Here is a 26627-nt window from a genome sequence, read left to right on the forward strand (position 1 = left end):
AATAACATGCAAACAGCGACTTACAAACAGGGTAAAGTGGAGGTGAACAACAGAGGGAAAGCATTCAGAGAGATCAAGAAAAACCTTTTGTAGAAGGTATGACTTCAGCTGAGACTTAAGGAAGTCAGGGAAACTTGGGTTATCATTAACTATGCGCATACAACTTTGTATCTCCTGTATTGAGTGCCTGGGGCAGTAGACAAAAAATTTTGTTCTTGCTACTTTTTAAATTAAATTTTAATTGATATTTTCTGTTTCTAATTATCCCTCTTCTGCCCAGAGAACCATCTCACATGATAAATAGTATTTTTTGAAAGGAAAAAAAGTCATCACAACTGATTGCCTCATTGAAAAAGTCAAAAAACGTGTAATACCTGTATGCCTCCCACTTCCATGAAGGGCTGGGTTGTGGCTATCTTCTCATCTGTCTTCATTCGAATTCTGTTTGCAACTTTGTTATATTTACTTTATTTATTTTGGAGGCAATTGAGATCAAGTGTCTTGCCTGGGGTCACAGAGCTAGTAAGTGTCTGAGGTCACATTTGAACTGGGGTCCTCTTGACTCCAGACCCAGCACTCTCATCCACTGCACCACTTAGTTGCCCCTGTTACATTTACTTTTGATTCTTTGGTGTGTCGCTGATCTTTCCTTTCACATTGTGGTAATTACTGCGTGTATTGTTTTCTTGGCTTGCAGTAGACTTTTGATACACATTATTGAAATAAACTCAATTGTAGAACTACCAGTCAGCAGCTTCTGCTGGGTGCCCCACATAGTGCTAGGCACAAGTGTGACGGGCATTCAGAGAAGGGTAAAATCAGTATAGGCAGGGGAGGAGTAGACTGTACGCCTTTGCTACTTAATAGTCTTCAAAACATCCCCCTCCCAAACTGTCATACCCTTAATAATCAAGCTGCTTCTATGTATCCAGCATTGACCCAGACATAAGTATCGCAGAGATTCAGAAAAGGGCAGGTGAGTGGGAGTCCATACTTTTTGAGCATTTAAAGGTTTTCAAAGTCTTTTCCTCTCTCTGTTAAAAGGTAAGCTCTTAGAGGGCATGGACTGTCTTAGCTTTTGTATTTACGTAATCAGTGCTTGACACAAATAGTCACTTAATAAAATTCCTTCCTTCCTTCCTTCAACAAGGTAGATAGGGGGAATATTATTATTTTCAGTTTTTATTGATGGATTTTTTTCATATCACCATAGTTTTTACCAGGGTCCCTCCCTTTCTCCTTCCAGAGAGCCATCCCCTATAAAAATAGTATTTTAAAAGATAAAAATAGAAAAAGAGGGGAAAATTAGCATTACTGATAAATATATAAAAAAGTATAAGAATACGTGCAGTGTATGATGCTGAGGGGCCTCCCACTTCTGCAAAGGGGCGGGGTGGGAGTGACTTCTCATATCTCTTCCTTCAAGACATGCCTGTTCTTTATAATTTTGCATCATTGACTTCTGATTTCTTCTTGGTTCGTCTATTGTTGTAGTGGTCATTGTGTATATTGTTTTCTTGGCTCTGTTAACTTCACTCTGCATCAGTTTATGTAGATCTTTCCAAGATTCTTTGTATTCATCACATCTGTCATATCTTACATCACGGTAATATTCCATTAGTGGCAGCTAAGTGGAGCCATAGGGCATAAAAGGCTGGGCCTGGAGTCTGGAAGACTCATTTTTCTGAGGTCAAATCTGGTCTCAGACACTTCCTACCTGGGTGACCCTGGGTGAGTCACTTCACCCTGTTTGCCTCAGTTTCTTCATCTGTAAAATGAGCTGGAGGAGGAAATGGAAAACCACTCTTTACCAAGAAAACCCCAAATGGGCTCAGGAAGAGTTGAACACAACTAAAATGTCAACAACAACAAAATATTCCATTGCCTTCATGGATTACTTTTGGTTTAGCCATCCCCCAATTTATGAGCATCTACTTTGTTGGGGGAATCTTATCCCCATTTTACAAATGAAGAAACTTTTGTACAGCTAGGTCATTCGACTAAGTGTCTTAGTGACTGAACTGGACTTGAATCCAGGTTTTTTGTGGTGTTTTTTTTGTTTTTGTTTTTGTTTTTTTGTGAGGCAGTTGGGAGTTAAATGACTTGCCCAGGATCACACAGCTAGTAAGAATCAAGTGTCTGAGGCTGGATTTGAACTCAGTTCAAATCTTGAACTCCAGAGCCAGTGCTCTATCCACTGTGTCACCTAGCTGCCTCAGAATCCAGGTCTTTTGATTCCAATTCAAATATTCCCTCTACTATAGCACAGCTGCCTTTCAGCAGAGCAGTCCTGGCTTTTTGAGCAAAGGAGTGACATACTCAGAACCATGGACAAATCACTAATCTTGCCTGTTTCCTCATCTTTAAAAGGATTGTTCAATTGTGTCTGACTTTTTTTTTTTTTTTAGGCAATTGGGGTTAAGTGACTTGCCCAGGGTCACATAGCTAGTAAGTGTCAAGTGTTTTGGTCTGAGGTCAGATTTGAAATCTGGTCCTCCTGACTTCAGGGCCAGTGCTCTATCCACTGGGCCACCTAGCTGCCCCATGTCTGACTCTTTATGACCCCATTTAGGGTTTTCTTGGCAAAGATCCTGGAGTAGTTTGTCATTTTCTCCTCCAGCTCATTTTACAGATGAGGAAATTGAGGCAACAGGGTTAAGTGACTTGCCTAGGGTGCCACAGCTAGGAAGTATCTGAACCAGATTTGAACTCGATAAGATGAGTCTTCCAGACTCCAGGTCCAGTGCTCTGTGCACTATGGTGCCACCTAGCTGCCCCTTTAAAAGGAGGATAATAACATAGTACCTCTCGCATGAGATTTCCATGAAGGCCAAATGACTATGAAATGTTTTATAAACCCATTGCAATTAGATTTGGAATCGGGGGATCTACCTCTGCCCTTTCCTACTTTTGTGATCTCGGCCAAGTTACCTGAACCTCTGTGCCTCGGTTTCCTCATCTGTAAAATGGGGAGGTTGGATGAGATGCTCTTTGAGATACCTTCCAGCTCTAGACCAATGCTCTTACAAAGCTTAAAAATGTGACATAAACATCAGCTATTATTAAGATATAATCGTTGATGAAATGCCTGGTTAGGATCAGAGATAAGGTCTGTATACCTGGTGCAGAAGAAATTCCTGGGGATGGTGGTGATACCTTGACCTTATATTGTTTGGCCCTGGTTACACTACGCTCTCTCAGCCCCTCCTGGGTCATTTTAGGGAGGGGAGCCCTGCACTCTTGGTGATGGAAGTAGGGTGGTGACTATAGACAATTATGGTAATGGAGTCACCCAAAAACTTTGTTCTACTTTGCTAGGTGGGCTGTCTTCCACTCCAGGGAGGAGAGGCAGCCCTCATCCACGAGGAGTGGGTGAGCTCCAACAACTGAGGCAGTAAAACACTCATGCAGGCTAATAATGATAATCATAATAATTAATAATGATAGCTCCTATTTATGTCGTGCTTCATGGTTGCAGAGCATTTTAGATGCACAAAGCATTTTAGAACTCATTTAATCTGGTGTGAGGTGAAGGGGACAGAACGTTTATACTCACTTTACAGAGGAGGAAACTGAGGCTCTGGTTAAGTAACATGCCTAGAGTCCCATATCTTCAGTGTCAGGGGAAGGATTTGAATCTACGTCTGTTGACTTCAAGAACCGGCCCCTGAGCTGCTATACTTGGGGTGTTAGCTTATAACTTAAAAGCTTATAACTTATAAGTTAGTTATACTTGGGGGGATGAAAAGACAAAAAAAGAACAGTTTCTGCTCTCAAGGGACTTAGGTTCTACTGGGAGATATAAGATGCACACAACATGCCACATGGGGCTGCCCTAATTAAGCTTTTCTTTTCTTTTCTTCTTAGAGGCAATCAGGGCAAAAAAAAAATCTTTAAAGAAAAACAAAAAGGGGGAGCTAAGTGGTGCAGTGGATATAATACCAGTCCTAGAGTCAGGATGACTTGAGTTCAAATCCAACCTCAGATACTTGGCACTTACTAGCTGTGTGACCCTGGGCAAGTCATTTAACCACATTGCCTAGCCCTCCCCCCCCAATCTTCAAATAGAGGCAATCAGGGTTAAGTGACTTGCCCAGGATCACACAGCTAGTAAGTATCAAGTGTCTGAGGCCAGATTTGAACTTAGGTCCTCCTGATTCCAGGGCTGGTGCTCTATCCACTGCCCACCTAGCTGCTCCTCATTAAGCTTTTCTTCCTTTCCTCCTGTTGCCCCCAACCTGATATCCAACAGAGAGAATTACCAGAGTATAGCTATGAGTCTATATTTCTAGCCTGAGCTGAATACCTGAAAACCCAGGAAGTCTAGGGTTGTCAAGGAAGTGTGAACCTAGTGGTTCAATGGTGCAATGTCCAGCCTGGATTCAGGAGGACCTGAGTCCTTGCTTGTAAAGTCAATGGGTGTGATCGATTGAGAGGTACCTTTCTAGCAAGACATACCTCTCCCCCATTTATGACATTCCATGTTCTAAGGCTCCCTAGCTCTGACATTCCAGTTCTCAGGTCATTTCCATTTCCGACATTCTATATTCTGAGGCCCCTTCCTGGCTCTGACATTCCACGTTCTAAAGTCATTTTCAATTCTGACATTCTATGTTCTGAGGCCCCTTCCCAGTTCCCAAGGTCATTTCCAACTCTGATGTTCTGTATTCTAAAGGCCTTTCAAGCTCTAATACCCTCTGATTCTATTATAGTTGAGTTTGCTCCTGCTTGGAGTCTTGAAGGAGCTGCAGCTCTGGGAGAAGGTAAAGGTTAGAGAAGGAGCCCGAAATCCCAATTAAGCCCTGAGCTTGGCAGAGTGGGCCAAGCTGGGTGGCCCATGAGGTGGCAGATGCAGCATTAGCAAAGGCAGCGACAGCCATGAGACCCATGGCCAATTGTCCCAGAAAGTCTTTTGGGCAGCAGGGCAGCTCCCTAACCACTATGTCTCCGGACTCCCTTCCTGGCTGGAATCTAGGGGCAGTATGGCTTCCAGGAAGAGACAGAAATATTGAAAAAAAATGTATATGTACATATGAAGCAGCTTCCTTTTCCATGTAGTTTGGGGAAGATGGTGTGAAGCTGTGAAGGGTTGCGAAGGGCCTCTGAAGGTCATGTCCATGTGTTACTGAGCTGGTAGCCGGCCTGGATTCCTGAGCCTTTGGTACTTAGTAACCAGGGCCTCCTCCCATTAGCCATGGCCCAGGACATTTGAGGCTGGTTTGTTTCAAATTTAACTGATGGGATCAGGGCTTTGTCCTGGAACCTTTTCCTGTTTACAGCCACCCTGGAGTTCCCCAGGAGGCTTGGGCAAGGTAGCGGGAGAAAGTAGAGAGTGCAGGATGCTGGGAATAACATGACCTATGTTCCGTTCTATATTCCACAACTAACTCCTTCCTTCCTTCCTTCCTTCCTTCCTTCCTCCCTCCCTCTCTCCCTCCCTATTAAGTGACTTGCTCAGGATCACACAGCTAGTAAGTATCAAGTGTCTCAGGCTGGATTTGAACTCAGGTCCTCCTGACTCCAGGGCTGGTACTCTATCCACTTGGCCACCTAGCTGCCCTCCACAACTAACTTTCATAAAGATTCATGAGATCATAGACTTTGAGCTAGAAGATACTTTGGAGGTCATCCCACTTGTGATAATAGCTTTTGAGAGACAGTATAGTGTAATGAATAGGTCACTGGACCAGGAGTTAGGAACACCTGTGTTCAAATCCCACTTCAGTTTCTAAACTAGATGTGTGACCTGGGGCAAGTCACTTAATCTCTCTGTGCTTCAATTTCCTCATGTGTCAAATGACAGGATTGGCTTCTAAGGACTTCAAACCTATAATTCAAGTCTGCCCCCCTAGGTTTAGTCCACTTACGTGACTTGCCCAGAGCCAGACAGGTAGCAAAACCAGGATATAGACTCAGGTTCTCTGCCTCTACATTCATCCTTATTGTTCTGGGCCGCAGGGTACATAATTTTCTTTCTCTATCAGTGAAATGAGGGGTTAGTCTAGATGGAGAAACTACATTTTTCTAAGGCTCTTTGCAGCCCTAATGTTCTCAGACTTTTTCCAGCTTTGTGATTTCTGGAGGTGCAAGAAACTCTTTTAAAAAAAGCTGCTGGTGAGGGATCTAGGCTTGTCTCCTCTCTCACCCCTGGAGCTTGTGGGCTGTGGCCATGAGCTCACTTTTTCAGAGGACATCATTTAAGTGTACTGGGCTCCTATCTGCATCTGTCCATCTCACAAGCAGCCACAGGAGGGCAGAGTTTCCCTTCTCCAGTTTCCTTGACAAAAAACACTGGACTTGCCTTGGTCAGCTTCTATTGGAAAACATGTATATATTTATCCCCTGGTACATCCCTCCCACCCTGCCTCCCATCCTAGGCATTACAAGATACCTCTACCTCAAGGATCTGGTGTTTTGTTGGGGGGGGGGTATCTTTTTATCCATGCAGATCACAGCTTTGCCTCCATCTCTCGGGAAATCGTTTCATGACTTGTAATGGACTAGCATCTAGCATACTGTTGTTGGGCCTTTCCAGATTTAGGTCAGGCAGAGGACATGTTGTCCTTCACCAGGCCATCCTTGAAGACCTCTCAGCTTGGTCTCCCCTGGGGTATCCTTGGGGAGCACAGGGGACTCCTGAACCCTAATGAGGCATAGGAGCCAGATGTTAGTGGAGGCCCAGATGACGGACAGATATAGTGACATGAGAGCTAAGCTGTGCCAGGAGAAGGACTTCTTGCTACCTGTTTTAGAATTATGGGTAACCAACAGAGCTGGACATAACTTTAGATATTAAAGAAATGCCAAAATGTGCCAGGCAATGTGCTAAGCACTTACAAATATTATCTCATTTGATCCTCACAACAATCCTACCCAAGAGGTAGGTCCTGTTATTATCCTCACTTTACAATTGGGGAAACTGAGGCCAACAGGGTTTTTTTTTTTAAGTGACTTATACAGGGTCACACAGCTTGTAAGCATCTGAAGTGGGATTTGAACTCAGGTCTTCCTGACTCCAAGCTCTGTTATGTCTATTATGCCACCTAGCTGTCTCTGTCCCACCCTCTCATTTTTATAGATGAGCAAAATAAGGCTTTGAGACGTTGTGACTTGTCCAAGGTCGAACAGCAAGTCAGTAGCACAGCCAATCAATCAATAAACAAGCACTAAGTGCCAGGCACTGTGTTAAACCTTGGAGACTCAAAGAAAGGCAGGAACAATCCCTGCCCTCAAGGAGCTCACAGTCTAATGAGGAAGAAAACATACAAACCACCATGTGCAAACAATAAGTAGAATAGATGGGAGGTAATCTGAGATGGGAAGGCCTGGTAACTTAGGATACCAGGAAAGACCCCTTGTGAAAGGTGGGGTTTAAGCTGAGTTTTTTTTTTTTTTTAGGCAATTAGGGTTAAGTGACTTGCCTAGGGTCACACAGCTAGTAAGTGTCAAGTGTTTGGTCTGAGACCAGATTTGAACTTGGGTCCTTCTGACTTCAGGGCCGGTGCTCTTTTCACTGCACCACCTAGCTACCCCTAAGCTGAGTTTTTGAAGGAAGCCAGGGAAATTAAGAGGCAGGTAGGTGGTGCTGGGTCTGGAGTCAGGAAGACCTGAGTTCAAATCTGGCCTCAGATACTTACCAGCTGTGTGACCCTGGGCAAGTCACTTCATCTCTTTTTGCCTCAGTTTTCTTATCTGTAGAATAGGGCGTACCTCCCAAGATTGTAGTGAGGTTCAACAGCAAATCTTAAAGTGCTCTATCAATGCTAGCTATTATTATTAGCTGTTATTATAGGAGGAGGGAGAACATTACAGATAGGAGGGGCAGCCAGTACAAGTGCTCAGGGATGGAAAATAGAGTGTCATTTGCAGGGAACCCCAAGTAGGCCAGCAAAGCTTGAGTGTGGAGTGCGTGGTAGTAGCCGGAAGGGGAGTGAAAGGTAAGAGGACTAGAAAGAGAGGAAGGGGCCAGGTTGCCAAATGCCAAACAGAGGCATCGATGTTTGGTTCTGGGCTGGGACCCACGTTTCCTGGTTAAGGTTATCATGAGAGGGTGTATCCTTGGTGAATGTATTCAGTGAGTTTGGAGTGGAAGATCATGACTCCCCGGGAACTGGCCTGGAAGGGAACAAGGATGCTTCCACGTCTCCCTGGACCCCTGCACTCACTACAGGCTCTTCGGTGAGGCTCATGATAACGATGGGTGCCACACTGGCAGGAGGCTATGCTAGGTTTGTATGGTGGCTGGAGTGCTGGACCTGGAGACAGAAAGCTCTGGGTTCAGATCCTGCCTTAGACATTTACTAGTTATGGGACCACCTGATCAATTTTGGCAGGTTGCTGTGAGAATCAAGTGAGATAATTTGCACAAAGTGCTTTGTCAACCCTCAGGCACTCCATAAGCCTGCGTTATTATTGGGCCAATCTCCTTGTTCTGCAACCGAGGGCTCTGAAACCCAGAGGTGAAATGACATGCCTGGCACAGGAAGGGGGTTGGTTAGTGGTCCGTCCAGGACTAGGGCCTGTGTCTCCAGGTGCCCAGCATTCTTGTATGGTACTCTGCTCCCTGGGTTAAATCCCAGCTTGGAGTTTTGACGTCCCTCCCCCAAGTCCATCTTAACCCAGGGGAAAGGGAATGTCCAGTGGTCTGGATGTAGTCTGCACAAATTCCTGGTTTGGCCAATGCGTACTCAAGTGACAGAATTGGAGAAGGTGAAAGGCCCTGCAATGGGGAATCACATCTGCCCTGAACATGTGGCCTCAGGGATGCCATTTAAATTCTTGGGGCCTCTGATTCCTTATCTGTAACATGAGTAGCTACACTAGGTGGTCTCTTAAGGTCTAGAGGATCTTAGGTTCAAGTCTAGAAGAGATCTTAGAGATCATTTAGTCCTACCTCCTTATTTTATATATAAGGAAATCGAGGCCCAGAACAATGAAATGACTTGCCCCAGGTCACACAGGTATTAAGGGGAAAAACTGTGATTGGAACTCAGGGCCCATGATTTAGAGGTCAGCACTCTTTCTAGAATGACTTTGCTTGATTTTGGGTCTATGTCCTAAGGCCCCTTCCAGCTCTGACATCTGTGTTCTAAGGGCCCTCCCAGTTCTGACATTCTGGGTTCTAAGGGCCCTCCCCACTCTGACCTTCTGGGTTAGAGACCTATTCATTGAATGGGTGTTGTCTCACTCAAAGTGAGAACTTGAAAAGACTTTAGCTTAAAAAGGGCAAAATCTCCCACTGCATCCTGGGCCATCTCCAGTCATCCTGATCTATCTCTGGCCACTGGACCCAGATGGCTCTGGAGGAGAAAGTGAGGCTGGTGACTTTGCACAGCCCTCCCTCACTGTAATCCAATTCAATTGCAAGTCACGTCATCGTCTCCCTGATGTCATGGTCCTCTTCCAGAACAAAGGACAAACCATAACCACAAGCTCTGACATTCTGTGTTCTCCCCTTCCCTTCCAGCCCTGACATGTAGCCTCTTGATGAGATACCAGGAAACCCTCTGTTTCAATGGGAGTCCCAAATCTGTTGTTCTAAAATATGTAGTGTTTTGAGTCGGTGCTGTTCCACTGCTGGGCCCACAACAGTTATTATATCATTACTCGTAATTAGCATTTAGAGACAGGAGGGTTACCCTGACAAGGCCCTTTTGTATGGCAGCAGAAATAGCAGCGGAAAGCTCTGCTGGGGTGGTGTGTTTGGCAGACAGCACCCATCTGACAAGCCCTCGCTTTGAAAGTGTGCTCAGCAGAAGTAAGATTTTGTTTCTTTTATTACAATTTTTTGTTGTCCCCACCCCCAGCCAAAGTTGGAAGGCAGCACTAAGTCAATTAGGCAGCTGCCTGGGAGCATAAAGTGGGGATGGCTAGGAGCCAAGGATGCCTGGGTGTCCGTCTCCACCGCTGTCGCCACAGCACTGTGGGTCTCTAACCTGCTTGTTTCTGCTGCTCCACTCCCTCTTCCATTGGACATCCCTCTATTCCCAACATCCCATTCTTCTGACCTGGTGCTATGAGTTGTCCTCGTGGGGCCAAGAGCTAAAAGATACCTTAGAGGTCATCTAGCATGACCTCTTTTTACAGAGCAGGAAACTGAGGCTTAGACAAGGGAAATTACTTGTTCAAGGTCACCCAGGGAGCAGGGCCAGAATTTGAAGTCAGGTCCTCTCCTTCCAAACTCAGCTCTTTTACTGTGCCACACAGTTCTTTTTCTGAGGCTTGGATCACAGGTCTTTAGTATGGAAAGAATTTAGAGATCATCTCATCCAGCCCCCTCACTTTTCTTTCTTTTATTTATTTTTTTTTTTGGCGAGGCAATTGGGGTTAAATGACTTGCCCAGGGTCACACAGCTAGTACGTATCAAGTGTCTGGTCTGAGACTGGATTTGAACTCAGGTCCTCTTGCACCATCTAGCTGCCCCCCAGCCCTCTCACTTTTTACAAATCTGAAAACTGAGGCTGGGGGGGGGGTGTCACTTGCTCAAGTAATTGAGTGAGTTCTTTTTTCTTTTAAACATAAAACTGGGGTTAGACAATGGGCCTCTTAATTTTGAGCCTTGAGTCTATCATGCCCAGAAAATCCCTGACCCTGATTTTGTCTGCCTTCATGTAGGCTCTTTCCAGTTGTTTCTGGGGGATTCTAGGGTACATCTGGTTATGAAACCTCCACAGATTTCTGGGAGAAGAAAATCCCAAAAATGTCATCTCAGTCATGGACAGGGCAGGAGGAAATGGCCCTGGCAGGGTGGGCTTCTGCCTTCATAGCTTTCACTCTGTTCCTGTTGGATTTCACTCAAAAAAGATGGATCTCTAAAGTGCTGGGCTTCTAATTCCAATACTCCGAGAAGGGTCTGTCTAACAGGAGCACTGTGCCTTGCTTCCGGGTGAAGACAGACAGTACCAGGCCAGCCAGGTACTGCCCCTGGGGATGAGTGGTGCAGGAGGGACCCACAGCTTCCTCTCCCTTTTCTGGCCAGAGATCTCATCCATTTTGACTATCAACACTGCCCCCTCCGCCCACTTCTATGAAGGCTCCAAATGGCTTAGGTGATATCATAGAGTGTCAGAGCTGGGAGGACCCATAGAACAGAGAATGTCAGAAGGTGGCAATGGAGCATTCATTAAGCACTGGGGATACAAATGAGAAAAGCAAGCAAGATAGTCCCTCCCCTCAAGGAGCTTATATTTTTTTTTGAAAAAATTTAATATCTATTTTTCCCCAATTACATATAAAAACAACTTTTAACCTTTTTTTAAAAACAATTTTCAGTTCCAAATTTTCTCCTACCTTCCCTTCTCTTTCCCATCATTGAAAAGACAAGCAATTTGATAAGTTATACATGTACAGTCATATAAAACATATTTCCATATTAGTCTTGTGAAAGAAAACTCAGAAAACCTCAAAACAAATAAAGTTAAAAAAAAAAAAAACAAAACCCAGTACACTTCGATCTGCATTCAGACTTTACCAGTTATTTCTCTGGAGATGAATTGCATTTTTCATCATAAGTCCTTCAGAATTGTCTTGGATCATTGTATTGATCAGAAAAGCTAAGTCGTTCATGGCTGATCATCCTTAAATATTGCTGTTACTGTGTACAAAATTCTCCTGATTCTGCTCATTTCACTTGGCATCAGGTTTTTCTGAAACCATCCTGCTCATCATTTCTTATAGCACAGTAGTATTCCATCACAATCATATACCACAACTTGTTCAACCATTCCCCAATTGATGGGCATCCCCTCAATTTCTAGTTCTTTTTTACCACAAAAAGAGCTACTATACATATTTTTGTACATATAGGGCCTTTTCTTTCTTTGTTTCTTTGTTTCTTTCTTTTTTCTTTGTTTCTTTCTTTGTTTCTTTGTTTCTTTCTTTCTTTCTTTCTTTCTTTCTTTCTTTCTTTCTTTCATGTCTTTGGGATACAGACCTAATAGTATGTACATTTTTATAGCCCTTTGAGCATAGCTCCAAATTGCTCTCCAGAGTGGTTGGATCAGTTCACAATTCCACCAACAATGTAGTGTCCCAATTTTCCCACATGCCCTCCAGCATTTATAATTTTCCTTTTCTGTCATATTAGCCACTCTGATAGGTGTGAGGTGGTACCTTAGAGTTGTTTTAATTTGCATTTTTCTAATCAATAGTAATTTAGAGCATTTTTTCATACGGCTATAGATAGTTTGATTTCTTTCATAAAGAAGCCTGTTCATAAAGAAGCTTACATTCTAGTAAAATACTACCCATAATGGAGCTAGAAAGGGAGAGCAGGTACATACACTATAGTATAGCTGGAGGTGTCTGGGACCTGTTGTGGAGGCCTGAAACTGAGCAAGGCAAGGCCAAAGCTAGCCTATAAGCCATTTTGGTGCTTGATATTAAATGGACTAATTAATGGTGGTTCAGGGGCAGAGTCCAATTTTCTAGTAGAGAGGCAGAGGAAATGCTTGCTTGAGTGGAAATGGCATGGCTGAAGTAGTCTTATCACCTACCTTAGAACACAGAATGTCAGAGTTGGGCAGGCCCTTAGAACACAGGATGTCAAAGCTGGGAGGGCCTTGGAATACAAGATGTCAAGAGCTGGGAGGGCCCTTAGAACACAGAATGTCAGAGCTGGGAGAGCCCTTAGAAGAGAGAATGTTAGAAGTGGGAGGGGTTTTAGAACACAGGATGTCAAAGCTGGGAGGGCCTTGGAATACAAAATGTCAAGAACTGGGAGGGCCCTTAGAACACAGAATGTCAGAGCTGGGAGGGCCTTTAGAAAACAGAATGTTAGAGTTGGGAGGGGTTTTAGAACACAGGATGTCAGGGCTGGGAGGGGCCTTGGAACACAGGATGTCAGAGCCAAGGTGGAGTGCTTAGGGATAAGCAAGTTCTCCAAGGTCACACAAGGTAGGCAGTGACAAGGCCAGTACTAGAACCCTCACAAGGAGACAAGAGGACCTGATTGCCCTGAGCTTTTAAAATAGTATGAAGATTTTTCTTCTGAGCCTTTGACTTTTCATTTGAAAGAAGATTAAAACAATGAGCATAATAACTGACCTGATTCCATTCATTTGGGTAAAGATTTACTTCCCAAAGAACACTCACAGCCCTTAGCTTGTTTTGATCCTCCCAACAACCTCGTGAAGTAGGTAGGGCAGGGATTATTCCCATTGGATAGATGAGGAAACTGAGGTCTGGAGATTTATGAAGTGCTTGGTGACCTGCCAGGGCTAGGACAGGTACCCTGCTTATGGCTTCCCTGGATTAGGCTCTTTCTCCCCTCTTCCCTCCACTTTCCTTCCCCAGAGACTCTAGCACTGCTGTTCCCTCCTCTGATTTCAGTGCCCTAGAACTACAGCTGAAATCTGTTCCCTAGCTCTTCCCTGGGGACAGGAAAGATCACAGATCAGAGATCTGGAGCTGGAAGAGACCTCAGGGGCCATCTAGGTCAATTTCTCATTTGACATAGGGAGAAACTGAGGTCCAAGGCTGTTGTGACTTACCCAGCCAGGGTCCTCACAGGTGGGTTTTGAATCAGAGTCCTTTGATTCCAGAACCAGTGTGACTCTTTCCACTGTTTGACTCTCTCCTGTTTTTCCAAATTGCTTTTTAAAAAATTTATTGGTATTTTTTGTCTTCATATCAGTTATTTCAATCTCCCCTCGAGATTGAAGCCTCCCTGGTTTCAAAGAAAAACAATGAACTGATAACATCTGATACAGTGAGCACATCTGGGAGTGTCTGTAATGTAGTGTCCTAGGAAATGCCTGCCTCTCTGATGTGAGGGAGTCCAGGAGTGTATTGGTGTTAATCTGGGCTGGGGCTTAGAAAGCCAAATGTGCTTGGGTCAGTGTGGAGGAAAGAGCATTGGACAGGGAGTCAGGACACCTAGGGTCTAATCCTAGCCCTGCCACCAACTGATGTGACTATAGGCCAGTTAGCTTCACTTCTCTGCAGCTCAGTTTCCAGATCTGTAAAACAGGGGTGGGACTGGTGTATGATCATTTAAGGCCTTTTCCAGCTCTATGTACCAAGAACCATCGAGGTTACTGCTTGGGACCTTGAATTTTCTCCCCTTTCATAGGGACCACCAGGTTGCTTCCTCTTTTTCTTCTCTTCCTTTCCCCTTTTTTCTTCTTTATCTTCCCTGTGTCCAGAAGAGGCTCTCTGGGAGCCAATGACAGGTATCTTATGGTCAGGTCTGCAAATGAAAAAGTCCTTCTCTCCCACCCCCAAGCCAACGAGGGGCTGGTCATTGTTAAATCTTATCAACCAATGAACAAGCTGTTATGAAGTGCTTACTGTATGAGAGGCACAGAGTTAGGTGTTAGGAATGCAAAAAAAAAAAAAAGACAAAAGCAGATTACTGCCACAGTAGTCCCCATCATCCAAATAGCCTTGCTTCCTGCCTTCCCCACCCCCTCCCCAAATTCAGGAACAGCTGCGTCTCTAATCTCTCTGTGTCCTAGATTCTGGAAGGATTCCTTTGGATTCAGAATCTGTCAGGTCAGATTCAATCCCCATCTCCCCCCTTTCATCTGTGGCTAGTGAAAGATGAAATGATGAGAGAACCAAAGGTCTGAGCTTCCAAGCATATCGATTTCTTAAACAATGCATGCCAATTGCATAACAAATTGGGACCAGACCTCCTCAACTTAGGACTGGACCCTGAATACAGGGAGAGACAGATTTTTATGCATTAAAAACAATTAATAAAACACAACCAATTAATTAAAAGAAAGCAATTAACCAGGATACAAAATTAGGTAATCTGATTTCTAATTGAAGGAAAGATAAGGGACTTTCCAAGTTTCGAGGGCAAGAGTGAAGAGGTGTAGTTCCCTAAAATCAGAAAAAGAGATGTCCAGCTCTGTCCAAATGTCTGTATTCAATCGAAGGAACTTGGAAACAATAATTGATTGGACAGTATGGAGTCAGTTTTTAGATAAAACATGTGGGTTGTTTCAGATATATAATTGTGAGAAAACTCCTTGAATCAGTCTTTAGATCGGACCAAACCACTGGTCAGCATAACCTAGGGCGTTAGTTAAGGGTCTCTAAATAGCAGGTAGAGGTGGTCCAGCTACCCAGCCACACAGGGCTACGTTCAAACAATGCAATAAAGTTTTCTTATATTTCCCATAATTGAATAAAATCTTCTTATAAAACAGAAATCGGACCAAACCTATAATTGAATAGAAAGGGAACTGAGCTAGCTCTGGAATTGAGGCACAAGATGGCTTCAGTGTGATTCATCCAGTTCCCACAATTAACCACTTGCTGTTCTAATCCCCTCAATTAGAGGTATCCCACAAGCCTCTTCCAGGTTACCACCCCTTACAGGTCTCCATAAACCTTCTCTCCTGGAGGGGTTTCTCCTGTTCTTCACCCCTAGGGAGCTGAAGGATTAGGACTGGCTTTTTATTTTTTTCCCCTCACATACGGAGAAATATCTTAGGTTTCAGACTTTGTGTCCAGAAGGAAAGGCTTTAAGACCCAACTGCTGGCTCAGATACCACCTTCTCCATAAAGCCCTTTCTGATCCCTCCCACCCCATTCCAAGTTTTCTTCTAGTATATTGCCTGGTTCTTTCTTTCCTACTTATGGCATTCTCCCTGCTATCTGAGTTATTTTTTTTCTCACTTTCCCAGTGGAAAGAGCCATAGGTGAGGAGGCAGAATGAGAAGTTTAAATCCTGGCTAGATTCTTCCTGTGTGACCACAGTAAATAGCCTTCTAAGCCTCATTTTCCTCATCTATAAAATGAGGACAAAATATCTTCCAGGGTCTCTCCTAACTCTCAATGCTAAGATCCTAAATGAGAAGATCTTTGTGAATTGGGTCTGTGTAGAACCCACTATGGTGGCCTCCCTTGTCCCAATACAGGGCTTAGAAGGCATGAAATACTTAGTCACTGTCATTGAATTGAAAGGAATGGGAGAATATTGGAGGGGGGAGGGTAGAGGAGGCTCAGCTGGCAGGTGTGGGGACTGTGAGGGGTCAAGGTCTGGAGTTGGAGTAACTGCAGATGGGAGCTGAACCACCATTATCCCAGAATCCTAGAGGCCAGATTGGGGTCCCGAACCCCAGGTTCTCAAGGGAGCCTCTGTAGGCCAGGGCTAGACCTTTAAGTGGGCCATGACATCTGGCTTTGAGGGCCACTTATGAGGACTGAAGACAGCTGTGCAGGGGGTGGGGAAGCCTTTAGCCTGCAGCCCTAGGATAACACTTTAGGGGCTGGATTGGGTATCTCACACTCTTTCCCTCCCCAATTGATGGATTGTCTTAGAATTGGTTACTGGGGTATTGTCTTTCCATCTATTTCATTACATTCACTTAATTTTGCTTATTGCTTTTTCTTAATTACATGTAAAAACAATTTTTAACATTGTTTTTAAAATTTTGAATTCCAAAATTTTGTTTCTCCTCTCCCCCTTCCTTGAGAAGGCAAGCAATTTGCTATAGATTATACATGTGCAGTCAAGCAAAACATTTTCATATTAGTCATGTTGCAAAAGAAAACAGATGAAAAAACCTAAGAAAAATAAAGTAAAAAAAAGTATGCTTTGATCTGCATTCAGACTATATCAGTTCTTTCTCTGGAGGTGGATAACATTTTTCATCATGAGTCCTTTGGAATTGTCTTGGATCATTGTATTGCTGAGAAGAGCTAACCCAAATTTACAGTTGATTATTGTACAATATTGCTATTACTGTGTACAATATTCTCCTGGTTCTGCTCATTTAACTTTGCATTAGTTCACATAAGTGTTCCTTCATTACAATGTTAGCTATTAGGGGTTATTTTGTTCTTTGAACTTGTGTCTCCAGTACAGTAGCTGTTCAGATGTAGTAGCTGGTGTTTAATAAATGCTTCCCCCCCACCCCGAGGCAATCGGGGTTGAGTGACTTGCCCAGGGTCATACGGTTAGTTGTTTGTGTAGTTTGTCCTTAGTTCTGGAAGAGGACCATGACTTCAGGGAGATGATGACATGACTTGCAATTGAATTGGATTTGAGTGAAGGAGGGCTGTGCAAAGTCACCAGCCTCACTTTCTCCTCCAGAGCCATCTGGGTCCAGTGGCCAGAGATAGATCAGGATGACTGGAGATGGCCCAGGATGCAGTGGGAGATCTTGCCCTTTTTAAGCTAAAATCTTTTCAAAGTTCTCACTTTGAGTGAAGCAACACCCATTCAGTGAATAGGTCTCTTTAACCCAGAAGGTCAGAGCTGGGAGGGCCCTTAGAAAAGAGGAAGTCAGAGTTGGGTGGGACCCTAGGATATAGACCAAAAATCAAGCAGAGTGATTCTAGAAAGAGTACAGAACTCCAAGTCATAGGCCCTGAGTTCCAATCACAGCTTTTCCCCTTAATACCTGTGTGATTGGGGCAAGTCATTTCATTGTTCTGTGTCTCGGTTTCCTCATATGTAAAATGAGAAGGTAGGACTAGATGGTCTTTAAGAGATCTTAAAGATCATACAGCTAGTAAGTGTCAAGTGTCTGATGCCACATTTGAACTCAGGTCCTCCTGACCTCAGGGTTGGTACTCTATCCACTGTACCATCTGGATGCCCCAATAAATTCTTCTTGATTGATTGACATACCTACTATGTGCCAGGCACTGTACTAGGCAATGGAGATGAAAAAACAGTTGGTAGATAAGGAAAGGTTCTGGAAGGGTTTTTCACCAGAAGGTGGCTCAGCTAAGTCTTAAGGGCAGTGAGGTATTCTAAGAGGCAGGGGCTTCCTAGGCAATGGGGAATGGAGGTGAGAAGACAGGGCAGGGGATGGAGAGTTGATTTGGGGGAACCACAGATAGTCCAGTTTTGCTGGGATTTGGAGTGTGGATAAGAGCAACATGCCATCAGCCTGGAAAGGTAGGTTGGAAACAGATGGTGAAGTCTGAAGCTGAATTTCTATTTTATCCTGGAGGCAGGAGGGAGCCACTGACATTTCTTTAGCAGGGAAGTGACATGGTGTGGGTCCCATGGCGCCAGGCACAGACTGCTGTACATACAGCCAGCAAATTACCAGTCCCTCTGGCGATGAGCAGAGCTGTTCTGGGCCAAGACACTCAGAGCCATCTATATTCATACCATTTTGAACCTCATTCTTCACCCCCTGGGGGTGAAGGGGGAAAAAAACCCCCAAAACTACATAAAATCCTCCCTAGTTACTACGTCCACTGTAAGGGAGGCCAATAAAACCTTTGAAAGACAGATGGTGTCATGAACAGAGCACTGGAATGGGAATTGGGAGATGGGTTCTGGTCTTGGTTCTTACTTATTAGCAAGTCACTAACCCCTCTCTGGGCCTTGATTTCTTCATCTGTAAAATATGTCAGATGGATCAGGTGCTTGTGAAGGTACTTTCTAACTCTGATACTGAATCATGTGCTCATAAAGTTGGAAGGGACTGTGGAAGTCACACAGTCCCAAGCTCCCCCCCCCTTTTTTTTTTTTACAAATGAGGAAACTGAGGCCCAGAGAGATTAGGTGAGTTGCCTAAGGCCACACAGGCTAATAAGTGGAAGAGCCTGGATTTGAACCTAGTTGTTTCAAATCCATTGCTTTTCCAAAGGCACCACCATCAGTCAACAAACATGTATTAATGAACATTTACTGTGTATAGAGTATGCCAGGTACTGTGCTAAATTCTGGGGATAGACAGACACAGAGCTTGAATACTAATGAGGAGACAGCAAAGAGAGAGAGAGAGATACAGGTAGACAGAGACAGAGGGAGAGAGACAGAGAGACTGGATTTGGGATGTCATTGCCCAGGTAGAAAACTCCTTCTCTCAGTGTAGCTCAACACCTTATCTGCAAATTCTAGTCTTGGATTGCTGCCTAGAACTCTGAAGGTTAATGCACTTGCCCAGAGTCCCACAGGTAGTATCTGTCAGTCAGAATTTGAACCCAGGTCTTTCTGATTTTATTAGTTGATTTTCTAATCACTGTACCATCCTGCTTAGGGGAGAGGTTTGGAGAAAGGAGGCATCAGGAAGGTCTTTATAAATATAAAGTGGTTCAGGTAGATGGTGAAATAGGTAGAGTGCCAGGCCTGGAGTTAGGAGGATATAAGTTCAAATGTGGCCTCAGAAACTAGCTGTGTGACCCTGGGCAAGTCACTTCACCCTGTTTGCCTCAGTTTCCTCATCTGTAAAATTAGCTGGAGGAGGAAATGGCAAACTACTCCAGTATCTTTGTCAAGAAACCCCAAATGGGGTCAAGAAGAGTTGAACACAACTGAAAAAAGACTAAACAACAACTTGAACTGTCTTGAAGGAAACCAAGAATTCTGAGGGTCTGGGGTGAGAAGGGAGTACTGTACATTCTAAGAATGGAGTAAGCCAGCCAATGCAAAAGCCAGGAGGAGGGAGAGGGAATGTGGATTATGGGAGGCAGCAGTTAGGCCTAGGATAGCTGTTATCACCTAGTGAGAGAGGAGTAAATGTGTGAGACTCCTGGTAAGCTGGGAAGTTCTTAGGTTGAAACTATGGGATTCTGCTAAGAATCAGACAGGCATTAAGCAGGAGAGTAGCAGGATGCCAATTGCTAAAATTTCATTCTCACTTGTTCAGTCGTGTCTGACGCTTCCTGACCCCATTTGGGGTTTTCTTGGCAAAGATACTGGAGTGGTTAGCCATTTCCTTTTCCGGCTCATTTGACAGATGAGGAAACTGAGGCAAACAGGGTGAAGCGGCTCTTCTGGGGTCCCACAGCTAGTAAGTGTTGGAGGCCGGATTTGAGCTCAGGTCTTTCTGACTCCAGGCTGGGCTCTCCATCCACTTCACCACGTACACCTCGAAAATCGATAATCGCTACAAGTCAATGCTTGATTTATTGTTTGGTTCATTGTCTAGGGACAAGAAAGTGAGGTAGAGAATGTTAACGTTGTGGATTAAGCTTTAAAGTCATGCCGTAGGCACACGTACATATATTTTTTCTTCCGGAGAGCTTGTTGCTAAACATCTGCCAGCACAAGGCAATCAGGATAAGGGTAGTGGGGTGGGTAGGACACCACCTTTGGGAAGGCGGTGAGGGGAGACAGTGTTAGAAAGTCAGAGCTGGAAGGATGGTTAAAGATGTGCTCCAAACGCGAATGAGGAAGGAGGAAACTGAGCCCCAAGGACGTTTCAGAACCCTTTCACATTAGGTGAATCAGATGCCGAGTAGCCCTTCTCCAGATGCCCCGGCGGGCCCGGTGCAGGGCCAGCAGGAGCAAGTGCCAGGTGCTAGGTGCAGGTGCCAGGCTCCCTCCACGTTCCGCCAATGGGCAAAAGTGCCGCACTACAGAGGAGGGCTCAGGGGTGGGGCTACCGCGGTTGGCATCCCTGCTTCCAGCTGGCTCCCCTTATGTTTCTCTGCCTCTTGCCTGCCGGCCTCTCCCGGGGCTGGAACGTTCCCCCGCTCCCTTCCCCGGGCGGGAAGGCCTGGGTCCCAGCTGGCTGGCTTCCCACGTGGGTGCGGCGCGAGCGCTAGAACCCGGCCAGGGTTTGGAGGAGGGGTTCGGCCCACGCGTGCGCATGCGCCACCAGCTCCTTTCCTCCCCCCTCCCCTTTTCTTCTATCCCCTCCCGCCCCTTCCTCCTCCTTACTGGTCTCAGGAAAGGGGGGCGGGAGGGCGAAGCCGGAGCTTGGCCTCAGCCAATGGGCTGGGGGCCCGCGGGCCCGGCCCCCTCCTTCCCTCGAGCGCGGCCCAATCGGAGTTTACTACAATGTTGTGGGGCACGGAGGTGGGAGGGGGAGCTGAGGAGGGGCTGGGGGAGGGGGAGGCGTGCGGGCGCGCGTGAGGGCCGCGAGGGCTAGGGCCGCGGCGCCGCCGGGGACTGTCGGCAGGGGGAGGCGCGCGCCAGGCCGCCAGCTCCTTCCTTCCTCCCTTTCTGGGCTCGCTCGTTGCTTCTGGCGGTCGGTTGGTCAGTCAGTCAGTCAGGCGGGCAGCCCGCGAGGCGGCGGCGCCTCCTGCCATTGTTCCTCGGGCGGCGGCGGGAGCGGGAGCGGCGCGAGCATCCCGAGCCGAGCACGGTGAGGTGAGGTGAGGCGAGGCGGGCCGGAGCCGGGGCCGGGCCGGGCCGGCGCGGAGCTGTCCCCGAGGGGACGGTCCTGGCGCCGCCGCCGGCTCAGCCTCTTTGTCTGCGGCAGCGCCCCCGGAATCCCCGAGCCCTGCGGCCCCGAGGCCCCGCCGCGGGAGGGGGCTCCCCATCTGGAGCAGGGAACCGGGCGCTTTGGACCGGTGGGGAAACTGAGGCCCAGGGGGCGAGGGACTCGCCCAAGGTCACCCTGCAGGGTCGAAGCCGGGACCTCTGGCGGCGGGTCTGGTGCTGGGGCTCGGGCCCTTCGTTCTCCCGAGAAGGGCTCTGGGGCTCGCGGATGTCGGGGCGCAGACGGGGCTGGGGAGTATGGAGGATTTCCAAAAAGTTTTTTACTTTTTCCTCATCCCCCTCCCCTTCTGGTCAGGTCATGCAGGGTCCGCGGCCACGGACTGTCTCAATAGGGGCACCCCACCTTTTCTAGATGTTGTTATTAATCCTCGTTAATAATATAGGTCTTGTTAGGACAATAACAATAGCTAGCATTTACATAGCATTTTACACGTTATCTCATGTTGTCCTCACAACCCTGAGAGCTAGATGCTCTCATCCCTGGTGTACAGAGGAGGACACTGAGGCTGAGAGGTTCAGTGATTTGTCTGGGGTCTCCTAGCTAGTAAGGGACTGGGGCAGGATTGGAACTCAGGTCTTCTGGATTTCCAAGTCCAGCACTCTCTCATCCAACACAAAACACCTAGGTACCTCTAGAACCTGAAGGGACCTCAGTGGTCATCTAGTCGAACCCCCTTGTTTTAACAGAGGAGAAAATCTAGGGCCAAAAGATCTGCCCAAGGTCACCTGGGGCCAGTAAGTGGCAAAACTTCGATTTGCCTCCAGATCCTCTGACTCTTAAGTCCTATGCTTTTCCCTCCCCACTGCCTAGGCTGCCTCTGTAAATCTTTACAGAGTGTTTTCTTCATTGCAATCCTGTGCAATTATTATTATTCCCATTTTAAAGAAGAGGAAAATGAGGCTCAGGAGAGGTGATAAAATTAGTCTTGGAACTGGAATTCTGCAAAGGTTCTGACACCAAAATTTGACTAACATGCTTGTGTGTGTGTGTGTGTGTGTGTGTTGGGAGGAGGAGAGCAAACTGTAGGCTCTGAAATGCCACAGGCATATGCATATGAGAGATAATAGTTTATGTTCATATAGTGCTTCAAAGTTTACAAAGCATTTTCCTCGTGGCAAACTGGTTCCAGAAAACTGAGTTACTTAGAGGTCATATGACTCATTTGTGGTCACCCAGTACAGATTTGAACCCAGGTCTCTAGAATCACAAATCCAGGGCTCATTCCACTTCCGGGTTACCTTCTATCATAGTGCTGGTATTTTGGTGGCAGATTCCATTCTACTTTCTAGCGAGATGGTTTTGGGCATTTGAGAAAAATACACTTTTAATAGTCTCTCAATTTGAGAGATTAAATATATATGTATATTTTGTTTTTAGGATTCTGTGGAATCAGAGGGTTACTTATTTTGGCATTGTGACCACACCTACACCCACACACCCACTAAAATTTACTAAGGATTGTATTATTATCTTACCTATGCAGATATTGGATACTAGACTTGTCTTCAGAATTTCATCATCAAGCCTATTATTGGTGAGGTTTTGCCCAAACAGGTTTATTCTTCCTAGGAACAGGCATTCTCTTGAGAGAGAAAGTGATCTCATGGGGAACAAATTGCTGATGGATTGGTTTCTAGCCACATGATAGTGACTGTCATGCTGTTGTTTTCTTGACTGCACTTGGTCATAATTGAATAGTCTTTGGAGACTCTCTGGCATATGTGTTTGAGATTTTTTGAAAGATGCTAAGCCTTTTTTTTTTTTAAGTAGTTTGGATGGTTTCACAGCTGCTATTTTGTTCTTTCTGCTTTTAGGGAAAACTGAAATAAATGGTTATGCTCTGAGTATTATTATAGCGGGTTTTATGGCTCATCAGGAGGATATATGACAGTTCTTTTATTCCTTACTCTTTCCATTGTCTGTCTGAATTTGAACTGAAACCTTTGTTGGTTTGGCCATTTACTTCAAGCCACCATTTTTTTTCCTTTTTAAAAATCCCATTTAATCCCAGTTCTGCTCTTGTAATATAAATCCCTACTGAAAAAACAAAGATGTAGGCTACAGCCCTCTTTCCATTCTGTAAATCTTATAAATTCCTTACCTTCTAGATATTGGTATTTTTAGAAATTAGTTTTCTATGTGAAGTTTAAACCAGTAATAATAGCTAACATTTATATAGCACTTACTGTGTACCAGACACTGTGCTTAAGGGCTTTACAATTATTATCTCATCTGATCTTGTTTTCAATGTGTTCATTTTGTTTTCCATTTCTTAAGTATAGGGTGGCATTTATTACTATTCCTACTCAGAATTCTGGAAGTGACTTTCTTGTGTGATGGAGGAAAAAGCCAAACTTTTAGTTCTTATTGAGGAGAAAGTATTCCATATAAAGTTTTACTCTGCCAACTCTGTTAACTAGCCAACCAGGACTGAAAAATCAAGAGAATATTTGTGTTTCTGACATATTTGTGTTTGAGTTGTGTTTCCTTTAGTTAAAACAGTGATATAGTAAGTTCATTCTTTAGCAGAGGTTGACAGCTTCCTGTGATTCTTTCCAGTTCTTAATTTACACATTTCAAATAAAAATTCTTTGGCTTTTCAATGGCCTAGGTCATAAGGAAAGGAGAAAGGGTAAATTGGTATGTGCTCATATTTAATTAAACTTTGTAATTAATATAGATTCTTCCAGTCAGGAGGGATGCTAAACTTTTCTTTGGACCTTAAAAAACTACATATGAAATTTCCATTCAGGTTTTTAAGTTTGTTCAAGATGTGATCCAGAAGTTTTAGAACCAGGTACAGGTGATAAATGAGTTAGGAGCTAATTCTTCAGCTGTGTGACTGAAAACTAGAAATATGGAAATTGATTGTATTAGTAATGTCATTAGTAACAGGTACTATGTTTGCACAGTACTTCTTTTTCAAGTGTCCTAAGACAGTTGATATAGAATTTTATTGATAGTCCTTTTAGGAAGATAGCTAATGGAAAGTTTTCCAGGAGTAGTCAAGAAGATTAAATATAGCAAATCACAGAAATTCAGTTTCCTAGGTTCAATATAACAAACATTTATTAAGGGCTTTCTATATGCCAGGTGCTGTTGTTAGCTACAAAGACAGAAAAGTGACAGTCTCTGCCCTTAAGGGGTTTATATTTTCCCTATGGTGTGGTCCAGCATGTTTACAATTAAATATTAGATTTATATAAAAATAATACAAAGTAATTTCACAGTGGGAGAAGACACTAATGGGGGGGGGGAGAAGGGAATCAGGAAGATGCCCTTGTGAGAGATAGCACTTGAACTCAGCCTTGAAGGGAATTAGGAGAGTCCAAGGAATAGAGGTGAGGCAAGAGAGCCTTCCAGGCTGGAGGTGTGGGGGTAGGAGGGAAGTGAGGGTGCAGCCTGTACAAAGGCACAGAGGTGGGGAGGGGAATTCTGGTATTAATGGAGTACAAGCTTTTAGTGAAACTCCTCTGAAATTTCCCCAGATCTTAATTTTTTTTTTCTCATAAGGAATGTCTTCTTGATCTCCATTTCAAACCAATGGGGCTTGATTGTACACCACAAGGGTTCTCAGCCTGGGTACTTACAAGCACAGGGTCTACGAGAAACTTTTCAAGGGCATGTGGGAATATTTGGTAAATAAATATAATTCTATTGAAATTAAAATTTTAATTTTATTTCTTATGAGCATGTATTTAATGCTAGAATTTATTTCCTTTCATATTGTCTAGGGAATGATGGAGTTGTTTCCCTCTTAGAATTTAAGCTGGGAGCAGGAACTATTTCATTCATTGTATTTGTAGCCCCACAGTGCCTGACATATACAATACACTTAATAGTTACTAGTTGACTGATTGGTTTGTTTACTGTAAGCTTAAAGGTAAGGGACTTGAAAAGAGGCAGAGAACCCCTGTGTACGGACAATACAAGTAAAAAGCTCCAAACGTTACTGCTATTTCCCTGGTATGTTCATTCATTTATGGAGCACTGTGCACTTATCACTGTATCCTTTGTTGCTTTTATTTTAAACAGACACATGTCTGGGTCCTCATGTAATGTGGGAATCTAAGCCTCTTGAGTTGAAGGCTTATGCCTTAAATACTATGGATGATGCAAAGTTAAGCTGTTTGAAATGTTAGGTCAAATAGAATAAAGTAGAATTCGGGAAGGGTAAATGTAAAGGTCAGTTTTTCTGCACTTGTGAATTTTTTTTTTTTTAAATACACTCATCTACGGTATGTAAGAGTTGTGGCCAGATAGAATTGTCTGAAGAAGATCTGGGGTATTTAGTAGACTTTAGGTTCAGAACGAATTTTTATCTAGCCTTCAAGAATGTTAATGCCATCTTAGGTTGCAAGGAGGGAAACAAGGCTTGGAGGGCTAAGGAAAAAGTTGAAAGGCTACCTCGTTGCAGAGGGATCGGACTTACTCCGCTTGGCACAGAAGATTGAACTAGGAGGAACGAATGCAAGGTGCAGAGACGTATTCTGGCCTTGAGCTCTTCCAGATTAGACAGGTCAGAGCTGTCCAGAGGTGGGATGGGCTGTTTTAGGAGCAGAGCGGATAATAAATGCTTGTTGATTGGTTATTGTGTTTGGTGGAGAGGGAACTTTTGTGGTTGTCTGGGCTGTATTAGGTACCCTCTGAAGTTCAGTCTAACTCTGAGATTTCATGAATTTGACATGGTCCTTGCCTTCAGAGGTTGCCATTTCCCAGGGATGATAAGAGATATATAAATAACTACTCTAGAAAGTATATTTCTTTAATATTTTTCTATATTGTCTTACCCTCTCTACTAGATTGTAAATTCCTTGAGGGCAGTGACTTTCTTGTTTATATTTATATTTCCCTCAGCACTTAGTGCTTACTAAGTGTTAAATGAATCCAAAGCAAAACAGTTCCTCTCCTTGTCCTTCATTTCCCCAACTTATAGAGGAAATAGGGTTTTATCCTTAACTAGAATCATATTGTAAAGCATGCAATGACTAACCTACTTCCAAGGAGTTACATACATATTCATAACAGCTTATTGTGAAAATCATTAATTGTGAAATTTTACAAAATTGTCCTAGATGGTTAGACCTTAGTCAAATGGTTCAGTGGATCTCCTCAGCGTGGGTGCTCCCTCTAATAGCTGCAGATCAAAACCCACCCAGGTCTTCTCAGCCTTTTCTGCTGTTGTCCATGTCCTTCTGTAAATCCTTGATAAGAAGTCCACCCAGTGTTTCAGAACCTGTGTATTTTGGCATTATTTAAACTACCATTGTAGCCTATCTATTTGTTATTCTTTCCTCTTGTTAAATGGCTGGCCCATATCCTTGTGTAGTCATACGTCTCTTTGATACCTTTTTTCTTTTGCTGTTTTTTGTCCACAGTTCATCGCTGGAAATATGTTTCAGCCTATTTACTCCCACCATGCATTTCTCCATTGCCCTTTGGGTGACCTGTAATTTGTGATTCCTCAGAGATTGTAG

At 44.4% G+C, this 26627-nt stretch overlaps 1 protein-coding gene across 3 annotated transcripts in view; it reads left to right on the forward strand.

Annotated features, from left to right (window-relative positions):
• EPB41 (erythrocyte membrane protein band 4.1) overlaps positions 1-26627 on the forward strand; it is a 207054-nt gene that overhangs the window by 10782 nt on the left and 169645 nt on the right. Inside the window, exon 1 of one of the 3 annotated variants that reach the window (XM_027864661.1) lies at positions 20932-21017. The exons of 1 other annotated variant lie outside the window; for it this stretch is intronic. The gene's annotated coding sequence lies outside the window, so the exon portion shown is untranslated. Of the gene's footprint in view, positions 1-20931; positions 21018-26627 lie in introns of those variants that run through there. One more of the 3 variants, XM_027864662.1, reaches the window with a different exon arrangement.

Source organism: Vombatus ursinus, unplaced genomic scaffold (genome assembly GCF_900497805.2).
Source record: "Vombatus ursinus unplaced genomic scaffold, bare-nosed wombat genome assembly UNPS02014775.1, whole genome shotgun sequence".
Taxonomy (NCBI): domain Eukaryota; kingdom Metazoa; phylum Chordata; class Mammalia; order Diprotodontia; family Vombatidae; genus Vombatus; species Vombatus ursinus.